This window comes from Grammomys surdaster, unplaced genomic scaffold (assembly GCF_004785775.1).
Source record: "Grammomys surdaster isolate TR1022 unplaced genomic scaffold, NIH_TR_1.0 126546, whole genome shotgun sequence".
NCBI lineage: Eukaryota > Metazoa > Chordata > Mammalia > Rodentia > Muridae > Grammomys > Grammomys surdaster.
Genome location: NW_021621338.1, coordinates 13,868,876 through 13,892,908, shown reverse-complemented (window position 1 = coordinate 13,892,908; position 24,033 = coordinate 13,868,876). Strand labels below are relative to the sequence as shown.

The following is a 24,033-nucleotide window of genomic DNA, read 5'->3' as shown; positions in this document are numbered from 1 at the left end:
CTACCCTTCTATTCCAAACCATTCATAGCAGTGGACACAGTATTTGTCAAGGCCCTGAGTACAGTGCATTACTGGGAACAACACCTAGCTCACCACCTTATTCCTCTCCCCAAGATTTTCATGCCCTTTTCTGCTACATCTAGTCCATGGCTCTAGGAGAACAGCAGGGCTCTGCATTATGCTGAAACAGCTGCATCAATGGGTGGCTCTATGTAGTGTTGGCCTTGATACATGGACCAATGACAGCGTGTTCATCTGCGTATGTGATGAGGGGTTCTGTGTTGATCTGCTCATGGAAGCTGACTCTGCATTGACCAAGGCACATGGAATGGTGACTCTTCTGTTGACTTTAGCGCATGGACTATGGGTAAGATAAGTCTGCCTGAGTCTTGGAAGTGTTTCACTAGGAAGGCACTCTTTGTGGGACACATACTACCAGTCCTTTCATAGCTGTTTGTTCAGTGAGCACAGAAGTGTTCCTCTGGCTTTCCCAGATTCTCCTAGGTCTGCAGCCTCAGTGTCTGAGTCAGTGTACAAAACTCTAAGGCAAAGATCTCAGATTTCTTCTTGCCACCTGGGCTGCTAAAAAGCAGGATTTTATTCTCATTCTCAGGTTCCCAACAGCCTTGGCTTCTCCCTCTGAATCCTCTGACTTATTCTCTGATCCAAACTAGTCTAGAATAATTTTAGGCCTACCACCCATCACAGGCTATGCTGTCCATGAGCCTCTTGCTGTTCAGTCATAATCCCTTATCTTGCCCTTGATCCCTAGCCTATCCCCCTGCTAGGCCTTTGCACTCTGTATATCTCCCACAGATGTGAAGTATCTGACTCAGCAATTATTACATTGTTCCCTATCATTCACAAGGCTCTGCTTCCCTGCTCAGACCTTAATTTGTCTCAAGTCTCTAGTGTTCTTTCTCAGATCTATGTTTGGCAGGACACCAAATGCATCTTTTTCTGAACAAACCCAGGGCCCTTTCAGCCATTTGTGCTTTTTTCCCCAACTTCCAACTCAACTGGATATGACTCACATCTTCTTCATATTCCCAAGACACACAGCATGCCCAAGTGGCTCTCCATCTACAGTAATCTTTTAGACTTAGCTTTTCACAAGCTTCTCTGTTTTGTGTACATGAAAACATCTCATAAGCCATATGTTGGTACTCTAGTACCATAGTTAGATGATCTGAACACAGAAGAAGTATAGAAAACACCATAGTGTGGGTCCTTCAGAAAGAAGCACATTCCAGTAATGGAGAGAGAAGATGAAAATGAAACTAGGGCTGATAAATCCAGGCCAGACATGGTGGTACACATACGTAATTCCAGCTCTGTCATCTTTCAGAAAGTTGAGGCAGGAAGATTTTTAATGGAGGCTAGCCTGTGTAAAATGATGGAGCCCTTCCCAAGAACAATGCCAACACAACAAATCTCATCTTTCCAAGTTGAGACTGTACATAAAGCAATCGACTTTGAGGTGGTTAGGTATAACTGAGGGAGTTTGCTCAAAACAAGGGACCTGTTGCATTCATACCTAGCTGGATTGGGACAAATCATGAATAAGGTCTTCAGAACACTTCTTGAGAGGCACTACCATAAGAATTGCAAGGGGGTGGTGCTTAAAGACAGAATTCTTAAATGAAGATCTAGATCACTTTAAGGGAGAATTTAGGCTGGAGAGAGAACATAAACACTTGCGTTTTATCTCTAGCACACATCTTCAGAATCCAAGGTGTCTGAAGTATGAACTCTTTAGGGCAACTCACAGAAGGAAAATGATTTTTTCCTTCATAACAGGAGAAGAAGCATGAATTTTCCTCCTTGATCTATCTCTACCTAAACTCATTCTTGAGTTTTCTGCCATGAAGCAGAGAGCACTGGGTACCTAGGATGCAAATGATGAATAATCATAAGGAAAGACCCTTCAGGGGTCATATAAAAGAGAGATGATGAAAGGTTTAGGGAAAGTACTTGACTCACAAGAAGATTCAAACAGAAATTCAGAGTGGATAAGAACCATGAAAACTATGCCCTGATTCTGAAATACTAGCTCTCACACTGTGCCTATGGACCTTCCCCAACAGTTCCCACGTGTAAGTTAGAGCTCTGCTGTCTGTTGGCTATGTTGGACTAGTGAGCACTTAGAATGTGGCTAGTATGAATAAAGAAAGGATGCTTAATTTTGTGTAACTGTGATTAAATTAAATTAAAAATATTTTTCCATTATTGGGAATTTTTTTTAAATATCTAGGGTACAATCTGACTATATACCATACATATAACCCATAAATTTTCTGAACTATTAAAAGAAGCCAAGTATTTCTGATGAAAATATAGAGCATTTAGGGTTTTCTGTAAAGTAAAAAGTGCAGACTACCTCTTAGAGACTTAATGTGAATAAAACCCAATAAAGTTTAATTTGTTTAATTGTTGAATTATTTTACTGCATTGTGATAAATATATTATTAAAACTAATTATATATTTTTCTTACTGGCTTAGTGTGGTATACTACTTAGTGTTTGTCAACTTTAGACAAGATTGAGAATTTGAGACAAAGAGACTTTCAACTCAGAAGATGGTGTTCGGATGTCTATATGTAAGTTTGCTGAGCATTTTCTTAAATAATAGTTGATGTTGGAGGGTCCAGAACTATCCAAGACCATATGGAATGTGGATATTGAAGACTGGGCATGATGGCACATATTTGTAAGTCTAGCTCTTAGGAGGCTGAGATAGGATGGTCATGAGGTTAAGGCCAGCTTGGGCTATGCAGAGAGACCTTGCCTTTTAAAACAAGAACATACAAATGTATGAGCATTCAATGTTATTATTAAGTATCTTGAAAAAATAGTAGACCATTGTGGTAGAAGGCAATTAGCATCCTTCTCTACAGTAGTCACTCTGGGGGATCTATCAGCTGGCTTCACAGATACCGTCATCTGTGAGAGAAATCCTAGATAAACTTTGTCCACCTGGCCATGCCTATTATAGAGAAGCCTGAATCAGTGTATGAGTCATTTGGAAAAGAATCTGAAAGCTTCATTTCTCACTCTAGTACCCTGGTCACTTTCATATTCAACATCCTTATCACAAATAGTATTGGGATACTCCAAACACCACCCTTACTCTAAAGAAGCTGAAGACTAGCTATTGGTGTGTAGGTGCTTATCAGCACAACAATGGCCTAGCATGTGCAAAGCCATGAGTTTCACTTTCCAATACAACAAAAAAAAGTAGCAGAAAACAGTGCTGAGGATATGTGAAACATTTCACCATTGTCGTTAAAGATAATCTAACATTGTTCTGAATAAATAAGGTCCCCCCAACAGGACCAATAATGAGCTAACACTTTTAGGGTGAATTATTGTATGTAAATTTTTAAAAAGTGACAAGCATAGATGCTACTATAGGATCTGTGTACAGATTCTGCATACATATAGATTACCTGTATGGAGTCAGTGATGATTGGCAATCATCTCAGATATTTGCTGATTTTTCCCCATTGACCACTAACTGGAATTGGGCATTTTTTTCCATGCTAAAGACATACCACAGATTACATCACCACTATGGGTTCCCTTGAAGTCATCAGTAAATGTCACATTTTCCCTTTGCATAGGACAATATTGCTCCTGCAGCCTTAAAATAGTATAGCTTTAACAGTATTTGGTTGATCCTTCCTGATCCCTGAACCCAGACTACCTAGAAAAGCAAAATGGAAGCCATTTACAGACAAGGCATGTGTCTGTGATCCTGGGAGTCTTTCCTATGTACATCTGATCTACATTCACAGACCAGAGGATACAGTAACTAAAACAAAATTAGAAAACTCAAATCAGATTTTTTAATTCTTCATTAATTGTCCTTTGAATTATGATATGGACAAAGACAAATAGTCAAGCCCAGGCAAATCAAACTCATCTACATAATGACTAATAAAACTACTGAGGGGTGGTAATTAAGGTAATTGTTTAATTATTGATAACACATTGGGCAATAGCACAGTCTTCTATAATGCTCAGGATGCTTTGTTGTGGGGTTGTTGTTTGTGAAAGCCTTATTGCTGGGGTGCTGGGCAGACAAATGTGGAGTGCTTGACTGTGTTTATCCTGCACCACCTCTGTCAGGTGCTGAGCTTTAAGGAAGCATAGAGACAATGCTCAGAGGGAGGGAAAACACAGTTTATTATGTAGGAGGCCAAAACTGGGGTTCCCTGACTCTCCAGAATCCAGTCGCTGCTGAGAAACCACAAAGAGGAGTGGAGAATGGAGGTGGGGTGTGAGGAGGGTTGGAAGTCCACGGCCTGTGATGAAGAGCCCAGGACTGGAGGCTTCCCAAACTCCTGAACATCCAGGCACCCCTGGGTCATGGAGAGTTGGGAACAACAGAGTTGGGGGCTCTTCCTCAACAGAGTTAAGGAAGATGATGAGCCTGGGGCCAGGGAAATGGGAAGTCCAGCTTAGCTAACTGGTGTCCTTAGCTTGCTGGTGGTTGTCTGGGGTGCAAAGCAGCCTTCTGCAGGAGGCTTAGATGGTGAGGCTCGGTAGTCAAAGGCCTTTTACATGCTTCTTCCCATGGCAGTTCTTAATGAAAGAGACAGTTTTCTGTTCCAAACTGTTTATTGGTTGTTCATCACAGACAATGGGTGCATACCACCTTCTCAGGGTGGACCAGAGATTAAATACCTTTTGCAGCGAGGAATGTCTGAGAAGAGAAGCTTATTGGCTAAACCCTCAGGACCTCTAGATACTTCATTAACATGGAGAACTTGGTTCTGTACTACGTGTCCTTAGGTCACATTTCCTATGTAGGAAGTGTAGCATGTGTTCCAGGCCAGGAATCTGGTAGGGAGCAGAGAGAAGCCTACCATCTCAGGTGGGCGCCTGGGTCCCAGGGACTCTGGACCCACTCAATCTTACCAAGTTTCCTAGCATGGTCCAGTATTCACACTTTGTATCAGTATCCTTGCCATTTGAGGGGCTGAGGAAGGAACACTATTAGTTAGAGATCAGTCTGAATTACATAGGTGCTTTGTGTAATACACACACACACATACACATGTATATACACATACTACACACACACATATATACATACATACATATATATACATACATATATATATACATATATATACATATATACATATACATACACACACACACACATATATATATGTGTGTGTGTGCATGTGTGTGTGTGTGTGTTATGTAGAAGTTCAAGCAGACCGCCCAAGGGGAAGAACTGTGGCTAAGATCCCTACTCTAGATAACCTGCGACTGGAAGCATCTGCACTCTGGACAGTCCACTCCTCCACCTGACCCTAGTCATAGTCATGCTGAAGCTTTCTACTCTGCCCAAACTGGTGGAATGAAGTTTATCATGACTATCTGTACAGAGGAAAAGGAAGGAAGGAACTGGACTTTTAAAAAGCAGTCTTATTAGAAGATGCTCTGAAGCTGATGTGGACTGGGAGGTGTTAGAGGGTGGGAAGCTAACACCAATTTCCTAGTAGCTCAATAAATCAGGAAGGTTTTTCCAGCAAACAAGTGACTCTTCTACCTTCAGCAAGAAAAATGAATTCATCTTCCCCGTTATAACTAAAATGACTTCCCTCAGCTACTGAAATCAGCTCTGTAGTGCCATCCCGGCAGTCAGCAAAGTGAAGGTTGCACTGTAGATAAAGATTCAAGAGATAGAAGCATATGTCGGAGACCCGCATAGCAGAAGACTATTGTCCAATAGAAAGAAACAGCCCTAAAATCAGCACTGTTGACTTTAGAATTTTTTTCCTATTTTAGTTCCAAGACAGATAGAGGGAGAAGGAGAGCGATATTCAGCCTATTTAATATTGTCTATATGTTTCTCTATTGTACAACTGGAATGCTGTTACCTAAGCATGTCAGACTCCTTTAACTACACACCCACAGTTCTGAACTCAGTTGAACCCAAAATGATTAAAGAGGAAGCAGACCTTGAGGAAACCATGTCTCTTCTCTCAAGCAGCAAGCCCCATGGAATGAATTCCCTATAGTTTCTGAGTTATTACGTATAGCAAGAGATAATTCTACAGCTATCATTTTATCAGACAATCCCATTTGCTGTGGCAGCATGACCATTGTACCTGGACAGGTCCTGCTGATACCAGGGTTCCAACTCTTTGTGAAAAGAAGGATCAGATATTTTTATTTCTGTAAGCTCAAGAAGACCAGGATTTGGCAACCCAACATACAAACTTGAAAGCTCTCTTTTGATAAGAATTAGTTCCAGGAGACCTTGATGAAATCGCTAATGCTTAGACACAGTTGCTCACTGCATGCTGGGTAAATAGGAAAGCATGCTGACTGCATTTATTTTACTATCATTATGTCTCCATGGGGTGAGCCAGTAAGAAAAGCAGAGCTCATTAACATCTTGGGGTGGGGTGTGTGTGTGTGTGTGTGTACATCCACAAGAAAATCCAATTTATCTTTATTTCAAATTACCATTACAGAAATTCTTTAACACTAAATGAATTGACTCAAAACTATCCAAGTGGAATGGATATGTTTTATTCTCTTCACTACAGTTCACATATTCAATTAGTACAGAGCTATGGAAGATCTACTATAGTTCTGACTGTATGTAGCTTCTTACTCATCTACGGTCAGGTGAATACCAAAGTTGGCCTGTAGTGACTTCCTTTCAGGGTAATACTGAGCTAGGTGGCTGCAACAACAGGCTTTTTCTCTGATCTTTCTGGAGAAGGTGCAACAGGCACCGAGTATTCCATGAGCTTTGGTTGGATGGTAGTAAATTTCTTTTTCTTGTGTCTTCACATGGGTTTCCTTACATGCGAGAGAGGAAGCAACCTTTTGGCATCTCTTCTAATAGGAAAGCAATCCCATTTCAAAAGTCACCTTCATGACCTCCTATGATCCTACCTGTCTCAAAGGCTCAATCTCCAAATACCACCACACCAGAGACTTGAATTATTCTGCATATTTAATGCAGAATTTGCTATTCCATCTCTATGCCCAACACATTCAATATCACCAATACTGAGGAGGCTGTGTCATGTGTGATGTGTATCCACCCAGAAGAGGGATGTCTCAGCTCCCCTGGGTATCAGCACTTTACAGTGGTCATAGGGACAGCTGAGGAAGATCTTTAAAGACAAAGGATACTTCTGTTTTTAGGATCCAGACAGCTTAGTCTTTGAGTGTCTAGGGATAAGGCTCAGGTCAGCTCCTGAAGCAATGAGGTTAAAACATTTGATAATGGAGCTCTTGTTAGTCAGGTATCCCTGTTTCAAGACTTACCTGATTCTTTGAAACTGCCTGTGACCAAGTTGAACTGGGAACACATAAACAAATAAGGGTAACAGGAACCAGACGTCAGCATGGCTGATGGTATAATAAACATGTATTTCTCACAAAGCCACAATCATGGATTTCTTTTAACCTAATGATGTGACATGAATCAAGCAATGATGGATGGGGTGCAGGTATCTGTCTCCTGACAATGTCAAAGCCAGTATCCACTGAGCTCAGCACCTCAACCAGAAATAACTAGGCTCTTCAGAGTTTAATCATCTCCTTGAAATCTTGCATGATCAAAACTAAACTGGGATGGAAACAGATCAAAATCGAGGAATGACAAAGCCAAATGCAGGCTGACAGCACCCTGACTGACACTTGGTGTAAATGAGTCCTGAACAGATAGAAGCTTCTTCATCACCTCCTGGAAGAAGCTGGCTGAACTCTCAAAGGGGCTCAGAGGCCCTGTCACATTCCTGCAGCACAATCAATCAGGGACTCTTGGTTGTATCTCTAGCACAAAGACTTCCAACATGCAAAGTCAGATTCTGTGAAGCGTTATGCACAGAGGGAATCAGGAAACACACCTATGGATCTCTTCCCCGATTCACTATTGGATCTTAGGAGGCATTTGCATGCCTTTGGAACTCCTGGAATGACTGAGCTCTTTTGAGTACATTCTGGGTCTTCGGCTGTCACAGCACACAGGGACCTGTGGATTATACCAACACTTGTCTGATTTGCACAGGCTCAAGAAAGACTTGCAAAGACTTCTCATAGTAAGGTACAGAGGGCAAGAAATATGGTAAGTATTTGGCAGAAAAGCAAAGGTCAGAGCTTACAGGACTCACCTGTGCTCCCAAATACTGACAGAATCACATTCAAAAGGAGGAATTTCAGTTGCACCTTTAAACAGGTTTAGAACTAGGTTCCCCTCTGTTGCGGGGGAGTCTGAATACAACCTGAATGTGTTCTCTCTCTTGCATTTGTATTGTTTACACTAGCAAAAGGTCTCACTGCTTAGCCCAAGCTATCATTAAACTCAAGATCCTTCAAGCTTAGCTTCTCAAATGCTGGAAATTACAGTCATGTACTGTCATGCAGGCTTTCATGTCCACTTTAGCTGACTGAGTCCAACCAACTGCACAGAGGACCACACACACAGCCTTGTTTTCTGATTTTGCTTGGAAAAGCTGAAGCCCTTCCCTGGCTGGGTGCAGTCAACAGACAACAGGAAGCAGCAGCTTTCTTCCTGGAGCCTCAAAGCCCCAAGCAGATTAAATCCTCCTTCTCTAGAACCACAGGCTCTAGAATAAAATCCTAACAGGCTTTCATCTGCTCCCCATTTGCCTCTGCTAAGGTGTTCCCCACCTGTCCTTACTGCTGGATGGGCACCTATGGTCATCCTTTGGAAACAATCTAGCTGCCTCAGGTTCTAGGAAGTCAGTTTTGATAACCCTGGAATAGTCAACAAACTTTGTTCAGAGCTCTAGAACATTTTCTTGTGCTTGTTTCATCTGTTTATCTTTGTTTTTATTTCATGCTTACAAGTGATGTGGTGTGTGTGTGTGTGCGTGTGTGTGTGTATGTGTGTGTGTTACACACATTCAGTACCCATGGGGTCCTGCAGATGGTAAAGGATCCCCTAGAACTAAAGTTATGGATCGTTCTGAGCTATAATGTGAATGCTAAGAACTGAACCTGGGTCAAGTGCAACAAATGCTCTTAATCACCTTCAAGAAGCCGCCTCTCCAGCCCCATTAAAGTCTTTAAACAGGTGCTATACACTGTAGAAATCACATTATATGCATAATTTTCTCAAGTCTCTCAATTGCCTATTTTTATATCCATTTCATAGAAAACTGTGGCATTCTGAAGAAGGAAGATGTCCCAGTCACTCAGTTGGCTGTTAAGTGACAAAAGGGGTACTTGGTCTGGTTAGCTCTAGATGGATGGCCATGTGTGTAGGTAAGGAAAAGCCTCCCATTGAGACAACAACAAGGAAGGGAGCCATGTAAAAAACAGCAAATCTCTGAGAGTAACATGGTTAAAGTGGAGGAGGGCTATGGTGTTTTCAGGGAAATCTCAACACCAGGCAAGTGCAAAGTCTAAATATTCAACCCATTGACTTTAAAATACAAACAAGGAGATGGAGAGAATGCGAACAACTGTCTGTACAGACAAGCCCTGGCCTAGAGGTGCTTGCAGCATGCCAAGGACCATGATAGGTAAAGAAACAGGGAACAGCCAGTGAAGACTGTGAGACCATCTTAGACATGAAACCCTGCTATATACAACAAGATCTGATCTAATGGTTTTTTGTAGAGAGTAACAGAGTTGGGCACAAGATGTGTTCTCACATAGTCCAAATTCAGGAACCCCTTGTCTCCCGTAACTCTTGCCTGCATGGGTACTTTGCAAGGAATGGTGACCCCCATCATCATATCCTTCCCCTTCCTGTTCCTTTGCCACCCAGCTCTTGTTACCTTTGTAGCTTCTACTCCCATCTGCTAGTTCTAGGGTTGCAAAAATGTTCCAAGTTTATTGGCTGTGAAGGTTCCAGGATGTCTTCCCACCATGGTTGGATTTGTGCCTTAGCAAATATGTGAATGTGAAGCAGCTCACATGGGAAGTTAGTACCTGGATTCTTGTTGAAGTTTGATCTGTTGCTATGTATTGTAAAGCTAAGTACTGGCCCCCAAGGTCTGGTTGCCTCCAGAGACAAGGAAATCCTAGCATACAAGTGATGCTATGTTACCTTGATCCTTAGTTTAAAACTATTAGTTGAATAAAGATGTCTGTAGTCTATAGCTGGGCAGAAGAGAGGAAGGCCGAGTTTTGGTTCCAGAGTTTGGGGTCTGAGACAGGACCATTAGGAGGGAGGGGCGGAGCAGGGAGGTTAAGAGAGAGAAGACACCATGGGGTAGGTGAATTGTGAGAAACATGGCTAAGAGGGCTGGCCAATCAGAGTAAGAGTGGCCTAGGCAGAACATGACAAGTCATATCTCACGATTATTGGCAGGGAAGTAGACAAAAGAGCACAGACAGCAGATATCAGCCCTGCTCTAGTTCTGATTAAGGCTGATTATAAATATAAAGGTTATGTGTGTGTTTTATCTTGGAATCAAATGATCAAAGGTATGGTAAAAATTCCTGATTGAGATGAAATATTTCCTACAATAGATTATAAATACAAAGACACACCCAAAACCATTACACTCCATGCTCTTGAGGACTTTTGAGGATGTGAGTACCCAGTGTTCTCTAACTCATCATTTCATGCAACCAGCTTAATGCCAGAATGTGATCAGAAAAATGAACCTCCATACCCATGAAGACTATTTTGTTTTCTGAGATGTTGCCACTGCTCTCTAAGCCAAAGGTTTCCTTGAATAACTTGCTTTTCTACTAAGCAGGATCTGTTTCACCAGCCAGAACAAACTAAACCATGCATCTCAGGAGTGGGACATTCAGTCATTGTCCCCAATGCAGGGTGATGAGAGCCATCTGTTTAGAAAACACACCATGACTACAGTCTACTGTCCATGATTTAGCTTGGGAGTTCTTCAGATCCTGGACTTTTCCCATGGGCCTCTAACCACCTGCTTACAATCTGCAAGTTTCCTGATAGAATGTGGTTAGGGACTGGAAGCAAGCCCTTCAAAATCACTGACAGTTTTGCTGCATGGGAAACATGTCAGAGAGGAAGTTAAGATGGCTAAGGCGCAGTATAGTCTCACTTCAAGTCATACTGGCCAAGGCCATGGCGATTCTATCTAAAAGGGCTGATGCGGGAGCCAAAGTGCAGCCAGTGCTCATCCCAACATGACCACAGGTGACTTGGGGGCAGCTGCTCCCAGAAAGTTCTTTTATCTCAGTCCTTAGTACAGTGTCCCACAGCCAAGCAGTGGCCCTGATATGGGACATTTTTTTTTTTTTTGGATAATGGTCTTCTTCATTTTTCCAACATTCTTAATACCTATGAATAAAAAAGAAAAAGCAATTCCTTGGTGTGGAGAAGTGAAAATTGGTCTAAGGAGAATGGTTTGCTAGCTAAATCAGCTATGAGGCCTCTGTATCACAACTCACTAAAGTTCACCTCAACTTATACATGATAGCTTGGAGAAACAAGCACAGTCTTCATTTTCCAATGATTCCCCACAAACACAGTGGTCACCCTGGTCTAATTTTCTTAGGTGGACACAGACTTGCAAGACATCCACCAACAAATCTCCTGTGGCCAGTCCATGAACTTTAACACACAGAAGTCACAGTTTTTGTTTGTTAACTTTCCACCACAATGTAGCATTCCATTCTCAGGCCAACGCAGAGCCCATGGAAATTAGCAGAGCTGGGGTCTTGTCCCCAGCACAGGTAAGGCGTGTTCACACTGCAGTGGGGTTGCCTCAGCAGCAACTACACTCGCTGCTACCTGGAAATGGCAGCACCTAGTCCAACTGCTGAGGTTATATTACTGCACACATTCCATAGGAACCACAGAAGAGAGGAATGACGACTGAAAGGGAATCTCATGTATAATCTTACACATATGCAATACATTGAAACGTATTATCCCTGGGACCCATGGCTACATCTGATCTGCCAAGGTCACTGTGGCACAAATGGCAGTAAGAGGTTGGGGCTGGAAACAGGGGAGGGGCAGTAATGAGTTGTTCTGGCATGTGACAAAGAGACATGGCCCTCTGAATAAATGTAGACACTTAGGAGCCCTTAGCTCACCTTTCTGTAATGTTCATCACCACTTCTGGACATACACACACACGCACACACACACACACACACACCACATCACACTCTTTTTGTCTCCTTTTTTTCCCGTTGTCTTGGGTTTGGAGGTGACACTAGATGTCACCCTCTTGTTCTGAGACTCCCTTCTTTTGCCTGGTTTCAGTTGCCTGTGCCCCCTCTCTCCAATTCTCTCTAATCTGCCTTCTCTTCTGCTCTTCCCTCTCACCTAGCTTTCCTGCAACTGTTGGCAACTTACTACCCTCCGTAGGGTATGCAGCAGAAGTTTTGATCACAGACAGACTCCATTATTCCATTTAGGAACAATATTCATTTTCCTGACTGCTGATGGGAGGTATTTCTGAGACACAGTTGGAAGAACAGATAGGCCATCCCAATAAATGTCTGGACACTACTCCTAACAGGCAAATGAAAGCTTAACTTCTGAGATGAGTAGAAACCATCCTGCTGGTTAATCCTCACCGATAGCCTGATATAGGACATCCCTGAGGCCTGACCAGGACTGTCCTCTGCTCAAATTCCCAGCTAAGTACATTGCTTGGTCACTGTAGGCAGGGAATCCTGGGGTCAGGCCTGGTCCTCTAAGTCAGAAGTACAGTTAGAAATCTGAGTGAGAGCCAGGGAGAATCCTCACAATGTTGGCTTTAAATAAACACATATACGGTGCATTGTTCTGCTGTCCTGCCCTTGTCTACAGACATGTCTTGTGAAAGTTTCCCCCAGTAACATAGTGTTGAGAAAATCTATCCTATTAGTAACCCAAGGAAGAAAGGCAGGGCAGGAAAGAGGGAGCCTAGGGAGAAATAGAGGGAGGGAGAGAAAAAGGGAAGGAGGGAGGGAGGGAATAAGCAGAAAAGAAAGAATAACAGGATGTTAGCCTATATTTAGACACACAGTGAACTATCAAGTCTGCTTCATAGTATTGGAAATAGTTTGAGAAACATTTTAATAATATTTGTTTCTTTCTTTCCCAATAAAAGGCACTAAAACACTTTTTAAAAACTGCCTAAAGGTATAGTGATATTTGCAATGGGCAAGTATCAATATAAAATATAATTTAAAAGTTTAGTTTGGAATGAAATGATAAATCTTGTAACCTTTCCAAATCTGCTTATCCCTCTAAGACGAAAATCTATTCTTATGACACTAGTTCTATTTCTAGGACTTATTCTTTTGTTCATGAAGAATTTTGAGGATGTTTCTATTAATTTGCCACTTTGGGGAAATATCACTGATTCAAGAGAAGACTCCAGACTTCTCGCTCACAGGAAATGAGACATGTCACATGGCTCACGCAAAGACCCCAGACTTCACTGTCACAGGAAATGGTCTTGTCATATGATGAACTGAGATCCATCAATAGCTAAGATTTTGAAACGAGTAATCGAAAGTTGATGGTCATCTCCTAATCTAAAATCCTGATCCATCCAGCATGCTCAAAACAATGTTTAGAGTCACAATATACAGATAAAATAGGGTGCTAGCGTTTAGTCGCATAGAGAACTCAGATGTGGATATGCTTTAAGATAGAATACAATGGTTTAAGAGAATTTATGAGGAAAAAGGTTTGTTGGTTCTATTGTGATCTTTTCGTGTTGCTTCATTTGTTTCACTTATGGAATTCTCTCAAATCTTTTCCGTCCCTCCTTCCTTCCTTCCTTCTTCTTTTTTTTTCTTTTTTCTTTTAGACAAGGTTTCTCTTTGTAGCCCTGGCTGTCCCAGAGCTTCCTTTGTAGACCTGGCTGGCCTTGAACTCAGAGATTCATCGGCCTCTGCCTCAGAGTATGCCACCATCACCCAGCTTTAGAATCATTTTAACTTTTCTTGCTATTAAAAATATAAGTTGGATGCTCTGGAATTTAATTACTTATTTTTAAATAACAACTTAAAATGAAAATAATGTAAAATCACATTGTGTAGAACATAAACATATACTGTCAGTGTGGTCTAAAAGAAATTTTCATTTTTCCTTGTGATTACTCTCATAACTGCTGAGGTTTTCTCTTGTCTACATTTATAAACTTACGTTTATAGAATTTAAATGTGCTTGGAGAATTGTGACAACATCCTGTGTCCCACTTGATAGGAAACAACATGGGTGTCTATTGAGTAAAAAGATGGAATATAGACTACAGGGTAAGAGATGGCAGCTACCTCTCATCTGCTCTGAAAAGCCCGGAAGGGAGGATGAGAACGTCCACCCAGCTTCTGTGGCTCAGAACAGAGAGCATTTCTTGTCATTTTTGTCACAGTGGATTTTTAGGATCATCTTATTCTCCTATTCTTTACCTGCAGTGTCTTAACAAAACCAATGCCCCCACTTTGAGAAGGTACCATTTTGAAGACAAACTGATTGCTTATAGTCCTCCCTGAAGAATGTGGCAGATGTACAACTTACATAAAACTATGATTCACTTTAATGAACTTTCTAGGATTTGAATGCATCCCTTAAGGACCTTGGGACCCTATGATTTTCCAGGAAGATACAGAACAAGCAGGTGGAGGTGGATGGATTGAAAGAATGAGCAAGAATAGTCTCTGACATAACCCTTGCTTCTGGAGTTCCTGTCAGCCAGAGCCACTCCAGCAGGCCTTACCTTCTTCCTCTCCACCAGTAACAACTCAGAACCTCTGTGCTGATGGAAAACCAAATTGGGGATGATATAAGACCCACAAGGTGTCCAAGTTCACTTGTAATCACTGCCATCATACTGGGACTGAGAAGTGAGTTTTTCCTACTCTACAGTTGCCGTTTTTTCTTACTTTGTCTTCAAGAGGATGTAATCCTAGAACTATAACCTCAGAGCAAATAGATGAACTATCCCTAACACCCAGAGTCTTACTCCACAAAACTGCTTAGAGGACCACAGAATCCCTAGTGCCTGGAAAGTGCTCTCTGTTGAAGGAGCTCAGTGAGTAGAGAAGTATTTGAGCCCTAGGCACATCACCAAACTTAGTGTTAAGTCAGCGCTGAGGTCTAATGCGGTAGATATCAGGGAGAAATCCACCAGTGTATTTGGCTGAGTAAATAAGGCCTTTCTCCTTATATTCTGCCTTCTCTCAACTTCTGCAAATGATTGTGGGCAGGATAAAACAAAAGTATTCAAATTTGATAAGATCTTTCAGAAATGGCTGATAATCTTACTTAGAATCATTAAAGGTGTGCATGGTTAGTTAATTTTTGTTGCTTTGAAGGCTTATAAATAGTCTCCTGCATTTGTGTTCCCAAAGAGCCAGGTTTGTGGTGAGTTGTCCCTTGCAGGCTACTTACTTAGTCAGGTAATGCTGATTAAAGGGATTTTTATGAAAAGTAAGCAAAACTATCTTTTTTTTTAAAAAAAAAGTCCTTTAGTATTTTCCTTTAGTATTTTTAAGATGCTGAATAACATCAGAAATAAGCTTGTATTCGTGTGTATAATCAAAGTTCAGTGGACCTAAGCGTCAAAGGCAATGGCTCGCACATTGCTTAACTGCTACCTCACAGCCTGGTGGTCCTAAGCTCCAACAGGCCTCTTCAGGAGGGGCAGTGAGTAGGCTTTGCCTTCCCAGTCAGTGCTATGTTCTCATCTATCCCCCAGATGGAATTCTCCTGTGTAATATTCTTGCTACCCCAAGTGCCTTTTGAGCACAAAGCAGATCACACATCACATCTCCAGCTCTGTCTCTCCATGAATTAAAAAAAAAAATCTGCTAACAGGTTGAAAGGAAATGCTCAACAACAACAGCTGTTTTCTTTCTCGGTGCAGTCCAAGAGACTCTGACTCTGGAAACAACATCAGTCCCCACTCCCTAGATTCTACTCGCATGTGCCCCTGGGCTTAGACTAAAGCAGAAGGAGCCTCATTCATTCACCTCTCCCCTGTGGACAGCTTTTACTACAAAATCTGCTTGTGAGTTTGGGGCACACGGCGTCTTCCCAGGGGAACTGGCCCTACTATGTACTGGCTGGATGAAAAAGACCAAACTCTTTCTTCATGATTTTTTGTTCCCACCTATACAATAATATAAAAGCACTTCACTAGCTTTCATGGCTATTGTATAAATTAAAAGTAACTCAAGCACATACAGTACCCACCATAATGTCTGGCCTTGCATGCAGAACCAACCCAACCAATGTTAAGAGGCACTGCTATCACTCCAGTCTCCTCTACAAGGTTCAAGCACTGGCCCAAGCCACTCAGAGAGGCTTAGAAGCCTTCTCTCAAATCCCCATGAAATTCCACCCTATTTCCTCAAAAAGGTGGAGAGCAGAAATCCAGGTGAGATGCTTCCAGAAACCTGTCAGAGTGGTTGAAGTCTGGGGTCCTACCTCAGATATCCAGGAATATCAGAAGAGACTGGGTGCTGTCACCAGCAAGGTCTGCCTGGGAAAGGCGTGGCCACCGTTTGTGCCCCAGAAAAGCATCAGAAACTCGTGTGGAGGGAATTCCCATTCTTGGTCCTAGGGCTGTACAGGTCTCTGTTCTGAAGCAGGGAGCTCGATGCCCCAGGTATGCCTGGGTATGGAAGTGATCATAATAGATTTCCCCCAAGGGCTCTGATAGTCCACCTCTCTTCTAGAAGGCTCTGACCAAATAGCCAAACCAATCCAATTCTGCTTTCCCCCAGACAGAACAGAATAGGGGAGGCAATCACAGGGCAACCTAGGGAAGTTTGTTCTATTAAAAGCCAGAATAGAAGTTCATGCAAGGAGAACCTGGGAGCTGTCAACAGCCCTATACCAGCACAGCCTCCAAAGGCTTCCCCACTGGGCTAGGTAGGGATTAGAGAGAGGCAGGACTCTCAATCAAAAGTGTCCCTGGAGATGGGGTGAAGAGGGCTATGTGCCTCCTTTCCCACACATGGTTATGTGTTCCCCGCCAGGGAAAAGGGAAGGGGTTAAGAATAAAAGAGAGGACATCCTTTCTTTACAATGCTCACACTAGGCCTCTTCCCACAAGTGGTCTTGAAGGCCAGATGGCTGGGGGGTGTAAAGACAGATCTCTGCATACACCAAACCATCAGAAACAACCAGGACGATATATCCAGGGGGAGGGGGGAGATTGGAAAGTGGATAGACCCACCTGATTCCAGATACCAGGTCAAGAAGCTAGGTCTTTCCCTCACTGGAGGAGCTGTGCACACCCCCTTCTTCTGCATCTCTCCACACATCCTCCAGCTTTAAGCTAAGGATCTTTTCTAACCCAGCTAAGGGCTCTCCCACTCCCTTCTTTGCTCCGCCCAGGTGCAAACCTTGAAGCATCCAGGGAAAGGTGTCTCCCAGAGCAGCCTCCGCCCTGGATTCTTCTCTGGATTCTTGGGACCCCAGCCTATTTGCTGACAGCTTGGGACTCCCCTTAGTTTCCCACACAAATACCCCAGGGATCAGTCCAAGCGTTCCCTTCCCATTCCGGAATGTGGAGACATCCTTGACGCCCTAGGTCTGTCAGAGAAGGTAGGCGTAGTTCTACCGACCCGGTGGTGGAGATGAAGGGATGTAGAAGCAAGAGGGTGCCGGAAAGGAGAGGGGCTGTGGTTCTCTTGGAGCCAGGGACAGCATCCTCGGTCCGTGATCTGAACATTCAGTTACCGCCCAAGATGCCAACGCATTCAGAATATAGCCGAGAGGTTTGTTTGTTCCTGGGGAGGGAGCTCTTTCTACCCTAGGCAGAAGCAGCCAGCCTTCCGAAATACCCCAGGGCAGGAATTCCAGGGCTGCTTCCCACCTCCGGACCTCCCAGGTACCTAGCCCCTCCCTCTGTATTTACACACCCAGGCCAGCGCCCCCACCCCCAACGGACTTTAATCTCTTTTCCAAACCCTCTTCAGTGGCCACGTTGAGATGCCCCTTCGCCTACATTAGCAGAGCCTTTCTGCCCCCCTCACCCTTGGGCAGATCTCATCTTCCGCTGCCTTCCGCATCCTCAAGAGGGATCTTTTCCTCCCAGAACCATTTACTTCACCTACCCAGATCAACACTTGCATTTCCCATGACACACAACCATAACCGAAAGCCACTCCGAGGATTTTTATTATCGACTTAGGAGTGGCAAGCTCGAGCGGTTTGACCCTCACCGCTCTTGATGAAGACCCTGCGTGGCATTAAGTCCGACCTCTCCTGGTTAGCCCTCTCTGCCCCTACTCAGCTGCGCCAGGCAAGAGAAGCACTACTAGATCCCAAGCCCTTGCCTCTGGATCCGGAGCTGCAGGGAGCAAAAAGTCGAACTGCAAGAACACAGTGAGGGAAATGGGCAGATGCCTTAAGGCTAGGGGAGCTGGGGGAAGGGCGCACGGCGAACTGAACAGACACCGCACCAGGTGAGAACCACTCAGGGAGGGTCACAAAAGTTTGCAGACTGCTGCAAGGCACCTGGTTGCACAAGAGCGAAAAGGGTCGACTTTCCTTCTCCAGGCAGTGTCTCTCCAAAGATCTGTGTCAAAGAGACCGGGAGGTTTGGACCGACACGGCTCAGAACTGCGGTGGCCGTTCTCTGCTTTCCAGAGAGATGGCCTAAGCACCCTGACTGGGAGCTGATCCCGCGCTCTGCGTAAAGCAACAGGCGGCTGCACCTTACCTTGCGCCAGTCCTGGGTTGGGATGGCTGCTCCATCCTCTTGGCGCAGGGAGGAGGCGTTTGGTGCGTATGCCTAAGGTATGCGCGCTGCTAGGGCTGCAGCGGCCGCCAGCTCGAGCCGACTGCAAACTGGGCTACCCACCCTGACCCGGCCCGCCGGCCGGGCTCCGCTCCGGAGCGACCGCCGCGGCGGCGTGGATGCGCTGTGGCCGGGGCGCAGGACGCAGGCGGTGCGTGGCGCGGCTGGCGTCTTTGCGCGCAGCCACTGAGCGAGGGTGCGGCCCCGGGCTGCCTTGTGGGGCACGACTTGGCTTTCACTGCTGCGGCGACGGCTGCAGACCCTGTGCGGGGCGCCGGAGCCTCGCTGGAGGAGGAGACAAAAAATGCGAGGGAGGCAGAAAGCCACTCGCCAACAAGCAGGCGGCTCAGGCACTAGAGGGGACTCGCCTCCAAACCTGGACTGGGGATGGAGGAGGGGCGAGGCTTCTGGGACTCGACCAGCTAGAGCGAATGAACGTGTCTGGCATAGCTGGCTAGCTGGCATTGCTCTCTGCCTCGTAACTGGAGGTCCTGAATGAGGAGGGGAGGGACTTCATTCAGCCTTTGCTCAAGAAGCAGAGCTGAGGTAGGAACCTTAGCCTCCTCCTCTGCTCTTGCATCCCCTTGCTCAGTTCCCGGACGTGTTGCTATGACCCCATTCTTTTTTCTGGTTCCCGTTTCACCCGACTACTGAGACCAGAGGGAACTGTTTAGCCTAGGTCCGTTGTTGTCAACAGGGAAAAAGCAAACATTTAAAATTAACTCAACACATGACTTAATAGGTGCCAAGTACAGTGCTAGACTGTTTGGAAGGATGAGACAGGAGTCAGGACTCCATATCTCAACCCAAGGTTCCATTGTCAGATTTTCAGATGAGTGTGCCCTGTATGCTTAGCACTTAGGCAATGAGGTGTACTCCCTAATTCTTGGTCACAAGCTTCTCCTGCTTCTCCAGGATTCCCTGTTTTTCCCAGGGATAGCTCTGAATGTGCAGTAGAAATAGTGCCTTAAGAGGTGTGTGTGTGTGTGTGTGTGTGTGTGTGTTAAAGAGAGACAGAGACAGAATTACTGGCTTTGGTAATGTTATTTCATGACTTTAATTATTTATAAGATTAGCATCAGAAACCAATTTAGGATTGAGCAACTTGCCTTTCCAGCCTCAACAAACACCACGGTCTTCCCAAATTTTCATTCTCAACTCCACCCCAGGCCGGATTCGTTTTTTCTCTTCTTCTCTATGCTATTGCCAACTTTCATCTCCCATCTGTTCTAGGACTGAGATAGTGATAGATTTTATCATTTCACTCTCCTGTGAGACCCCAGCAAGCATTAAACAGAGCTTATATCTACTGAGTTCATTGGATACAAGGGATGTTTATCTATTCAAAGATCATCTCCTTCCCGAGTAGTGGATGTCAGTGTCCCAGGCATAGGAGACTCTTGTGATGGAACCTCTAGATTATGGAGGAATGGGCCACACAGTAATTTTTCACAGGCCTGTTTGCTGACAGTACATAGCTATCTCCTTTCTCTTTGTTCCTGGTTCATCTACTTCCCTGCTGAACTCTCACAGGCCAGAAAGCCATGCTGGTGAGCTCATGGAGCAAGCAAGAGTCAGGCACACTGCAGCTAGCAGCTAGAGCAAACCCATTCCATATGGGGTTCCACAAGAAAGTCTATCATTTGGTGACCCATATCAAGCATGTTAAAACTTGTAACATCCCCTCGTTTGCAGTGATTTTTTTTATGCAGCTTTGAAAGTATGTTGGGTCTGGCCACATTACAAAACTATAAACTACTGAGCCCACAGAGCTGTGTCAATTAGCTCCACATTATAGACCTTTATATTCTATGACTTGCATTTCTAATATTTCACAATATGATTTGATTAGTATGGATTTGAGTTATCATCACTTTTTAACACTTTTAAACTGAGAATATAAGACCTAGAAATAAATAGACATGAATAACAGGTATGTAATTTGGTCTAATTATTCAAAGGAAAACTTGGCATTCTCATTGGAAGTATAAAATTTGTCTGTGATACTGTGCCAATGATTCTACTTCTCACAAGTCAGGAAATAACTGAGAACATACACAAAATGTATCTGCAGAGATGCTCACTAGACTGCTATACAAGCAGTGGAAGGCTGGAGGAGAGTACGAGATGAGGAATATGCAATAAGTATCACATAGTGAACTGTTACAGATGACTATCATCATGGGTGATGGGTGTCAGTTTATCTAAAGAGTTCCAGAAGCACTGGATGGCACAGGACATAATGGAGTTCACAGTTAACATTACACAGAGCTGGCTTCCATCCAGGCCTTCCCAACTGTTGACTGTGCGATCCTACATTTGAATCTTTAGTTGGTGCTGTGTTTTAAATGAAATAGCATTTGTGGGGCATTCCCCTCTTAGTAATGTCTATAATGCATAAACTTAAAGAGAAAAATATCTGACTATGGCTCAGATAACCTTTATGATGACTTTCTGGTTTGGTTGGTTCATCAAGTTGACAACATGACTTGCTGACTGTTGATATCACCCATGCTATAAAAAGGATAAATGACAGGCCATGGAGTTTGTCACCTCTGATATAAACTTAGATTTGTTTTGTAGCAACCAGAAATCAAGTCCAGCTCAGCAAAATATGTTCTTTAATATGAGAAGCTGATTGGTTGTTTCCTCTGCTTGTGCTGACATTCAATTAAAATGAAACCAGAGAAAGGCGTCTTCTTGGAAGCCCTGCCTATAACTTAATTAGTGAACCAGAGAAGGAACTTAGCGTTAACGCGTCATGAGACTCTTTGACCTTCATGTCACCTTCACGGCCCTTTGGCTTCAGAGGTGGACCATTAGTAAAAGTTGTCGGCACATAAAAGAAATGCTACAAAGATATACAGGTAAATGGGATTTATTGATGTTTTCTGTTTAACTTCCTTTAGAAATGGAGTGAATCGTTTCACAGTCAGTATGTCACAGAAACCTTTGCATGTAGAAGAAACTCCTTTAGTTCTGCCCTGCATTCCCAATTGAAATATATCTACAAACGTGTGATGCCTTCCTCTTAAGTGGGGCTACATTTCTCAAATTCAGATTGGTGCCGAAGCCCTGTTATCTATAGAATATTTAAAAAAAAGATATGAAGATGTTGCTCAAGGTATTCCAGTAATAGCAAGCCACTGCAAAGCAGCCTAAAGCTGGAATTTCGGCAAGGCGACCCCTATAGCGCATACTCTCCACTGGACTTACTCTTACTCAAAGGAAACCTCGCCTGTACTTAGTCTTGAGCTCTCTAGGAGCTGGAGGCCTGATGGCTATCCCATACTTAAATTTTGCCAAGGGTTCTGTGTATTTCTCATGGCTGGTGGTTAGGTTCACACGGAGAGGGAGGCCCAAATGAAAATCAGACTTTACCTTAATAGTGAATACATGATGAACAGTTCTGGAATAATGGTTCCGGAATGCCAGTGGCACAGGCATATCCAGTCTTTATACAATGCCGTAAATTTTAATCCAGAAAGTATCAGCATACAAACAAGAGAACAGCCTAATTATCTGAATGATGTTGACAAGTGAGTCAACTTTTGTTTCCAAGCATGGGGCTAATTTGGTAAAGACTTGGAGAGCTAGTAAATTAAATATATTAATATTATATATTTGGTTTTAATAATGATTTTAAATGGTGAAGACTGAATTCCTTTGCATGGTTTTAAGGGCCTCTGAGTTTAGTTCCTACCTTGTCGTCTCATAAATACCTCTTGCTTTCAGCCAATCAGCTCACCTCCCCATGACTTGCAGGTTAGGTCTATGCAGAGAGTATATGCTCACTGCAAACTTATTTAAAAGATGAATAATTCAAACCCCTTGCCTTTCCCATCTCCAAAACAGCAACATCATTTCTGAGCTACTCCATAGGGAAGCTAATTAATTCTCTGAAACTGGGAAATATTTTGAAGTTCCAAGGTACTTTAAAAGCACTCAAGAACACTAACATGTGCAATAAAGACAGTATTATTACTTCCCTGGCATAGGAATGGCAAGTAATCCTCTATTAATGTCCTTTTTTGAATATAATCAACACATTATACAATACACATTAATGTATTGCTAGCTCATTTTTCTTAGGGATACCTTCTGTGGACTGAATAAGATGTGGTATCCTCTATCTCTACTCTTTGCCCACCTTCTCAGTGTTGAGAACTTGCATTGATGTGGGTTTCCTATCAAAAAGGTGACCATGACATCAGCAATCTAGGTTTCTGCCTTATTAGGCAATATGAATACCTATGGATGAATGAAGTGCTCTGGCTATAAACTGTCATTTTGCTCCCTACCTGCACAGTCTAATAGAGATCTCTGTCTCACTAATTTTCTGGAAAAATTTGAAGAGCTAACTTTAAGATTCGGGTGAGGCTATGCCAGTTGAATCTACCACATGCAAACCCTCCATGACATATACATGTTTGTTGACCATCTCCAGGATGAGTTTCAAAGCTGTCACACTGGGATACTGTCAGAGGCAGTGGCTCTCTGGGCAGCCTTCCACCCAGCTCGCAGCCATTGGAACCATTTTTGCATCTCCTTCAGAATTTTTTTTTAATTCATCTTCTTGTTTAAAGGAATTCACGTCTCTTCTCAAAGTTGTTCAAATTTGGTTTCTGTCACCCAGCACCAAAAGGATTCCCACTAAAGCAGCACTGAGGAATGATTTAAGAAATTCCTCCCAAAGAAAGTCTGTTTAAAGGTTAAACAGGGCGTCTGCACAGTTGCTTTGGTAGGGGGCTTTTCTCTCCTGAAGTCAACAACTCATTAAACAATGGAAATGGAACCTCAGCTTCTAGAGATAAAATCTGGACCTTGAATGTGAAATCCAGGAGCCGGGCAGGTGCTGAACTGAATAAAGCCTTTCTGAAGGGAGAGACCTAGGTCACTTGCCCCTGGATGAGACATTTTACTGTGACAACTGGAAGAGCATTTTGCAAGTTTAATGCGTTTTTATTTAGAGAATTAACATGTCTGCTTGTTCTTCCCTCTCACTCCCATTGGAAATAATAAAAACTACTTCTGCTACCTCATTCCATAAACCAGTTACTACTGCACTGAGTCATCCTTAAAGCCTCATTCAGCTTCTTATCAGCCCTTTGGTTGTGGTCTGGCATCTATGGATCCAAGAGGGCTTGTTCTCATATAGCAAATAGTTTGCTCTAAGGCACCCATGTTCTTTTTGCTGGGATCATGATTTGAACTTAAATGTCTCCAAAATGTTTTTTCTCTGTATTGTACTACAGTCACCTTAAAGTATTTCATGAAAGGACAGAAATCTGTTCTGGGTAGTGATCCCTCATCATCCATAAAAGTAACTAGC

General features: G+C 43.4%; 1 protein-coding gene across 1 annotated transcript in view; it reads right to left on the bottom strand.

Annotated features, from left to right (window-relative positions):
* Lrrc3b (leucine rich repeat containing 3B) overlaps nucleotides 1–19,056 on the bottom strand; it is an 82,547-nt gene extending 63,491 nt beyond the window's left edge. The window contains exon 1 of the mRNA XM_028760714.1: nucleotides 18,624–19,056. The gene's annotated coding sequence lies outside the window, so the exon portion shown is untranslated. The remainder of the gene's footprint in view (nucleotides 1–18,623) is intronic.
* Nucleotides 19,057–24,033: the final 4,977 nt, after the last annotated feature.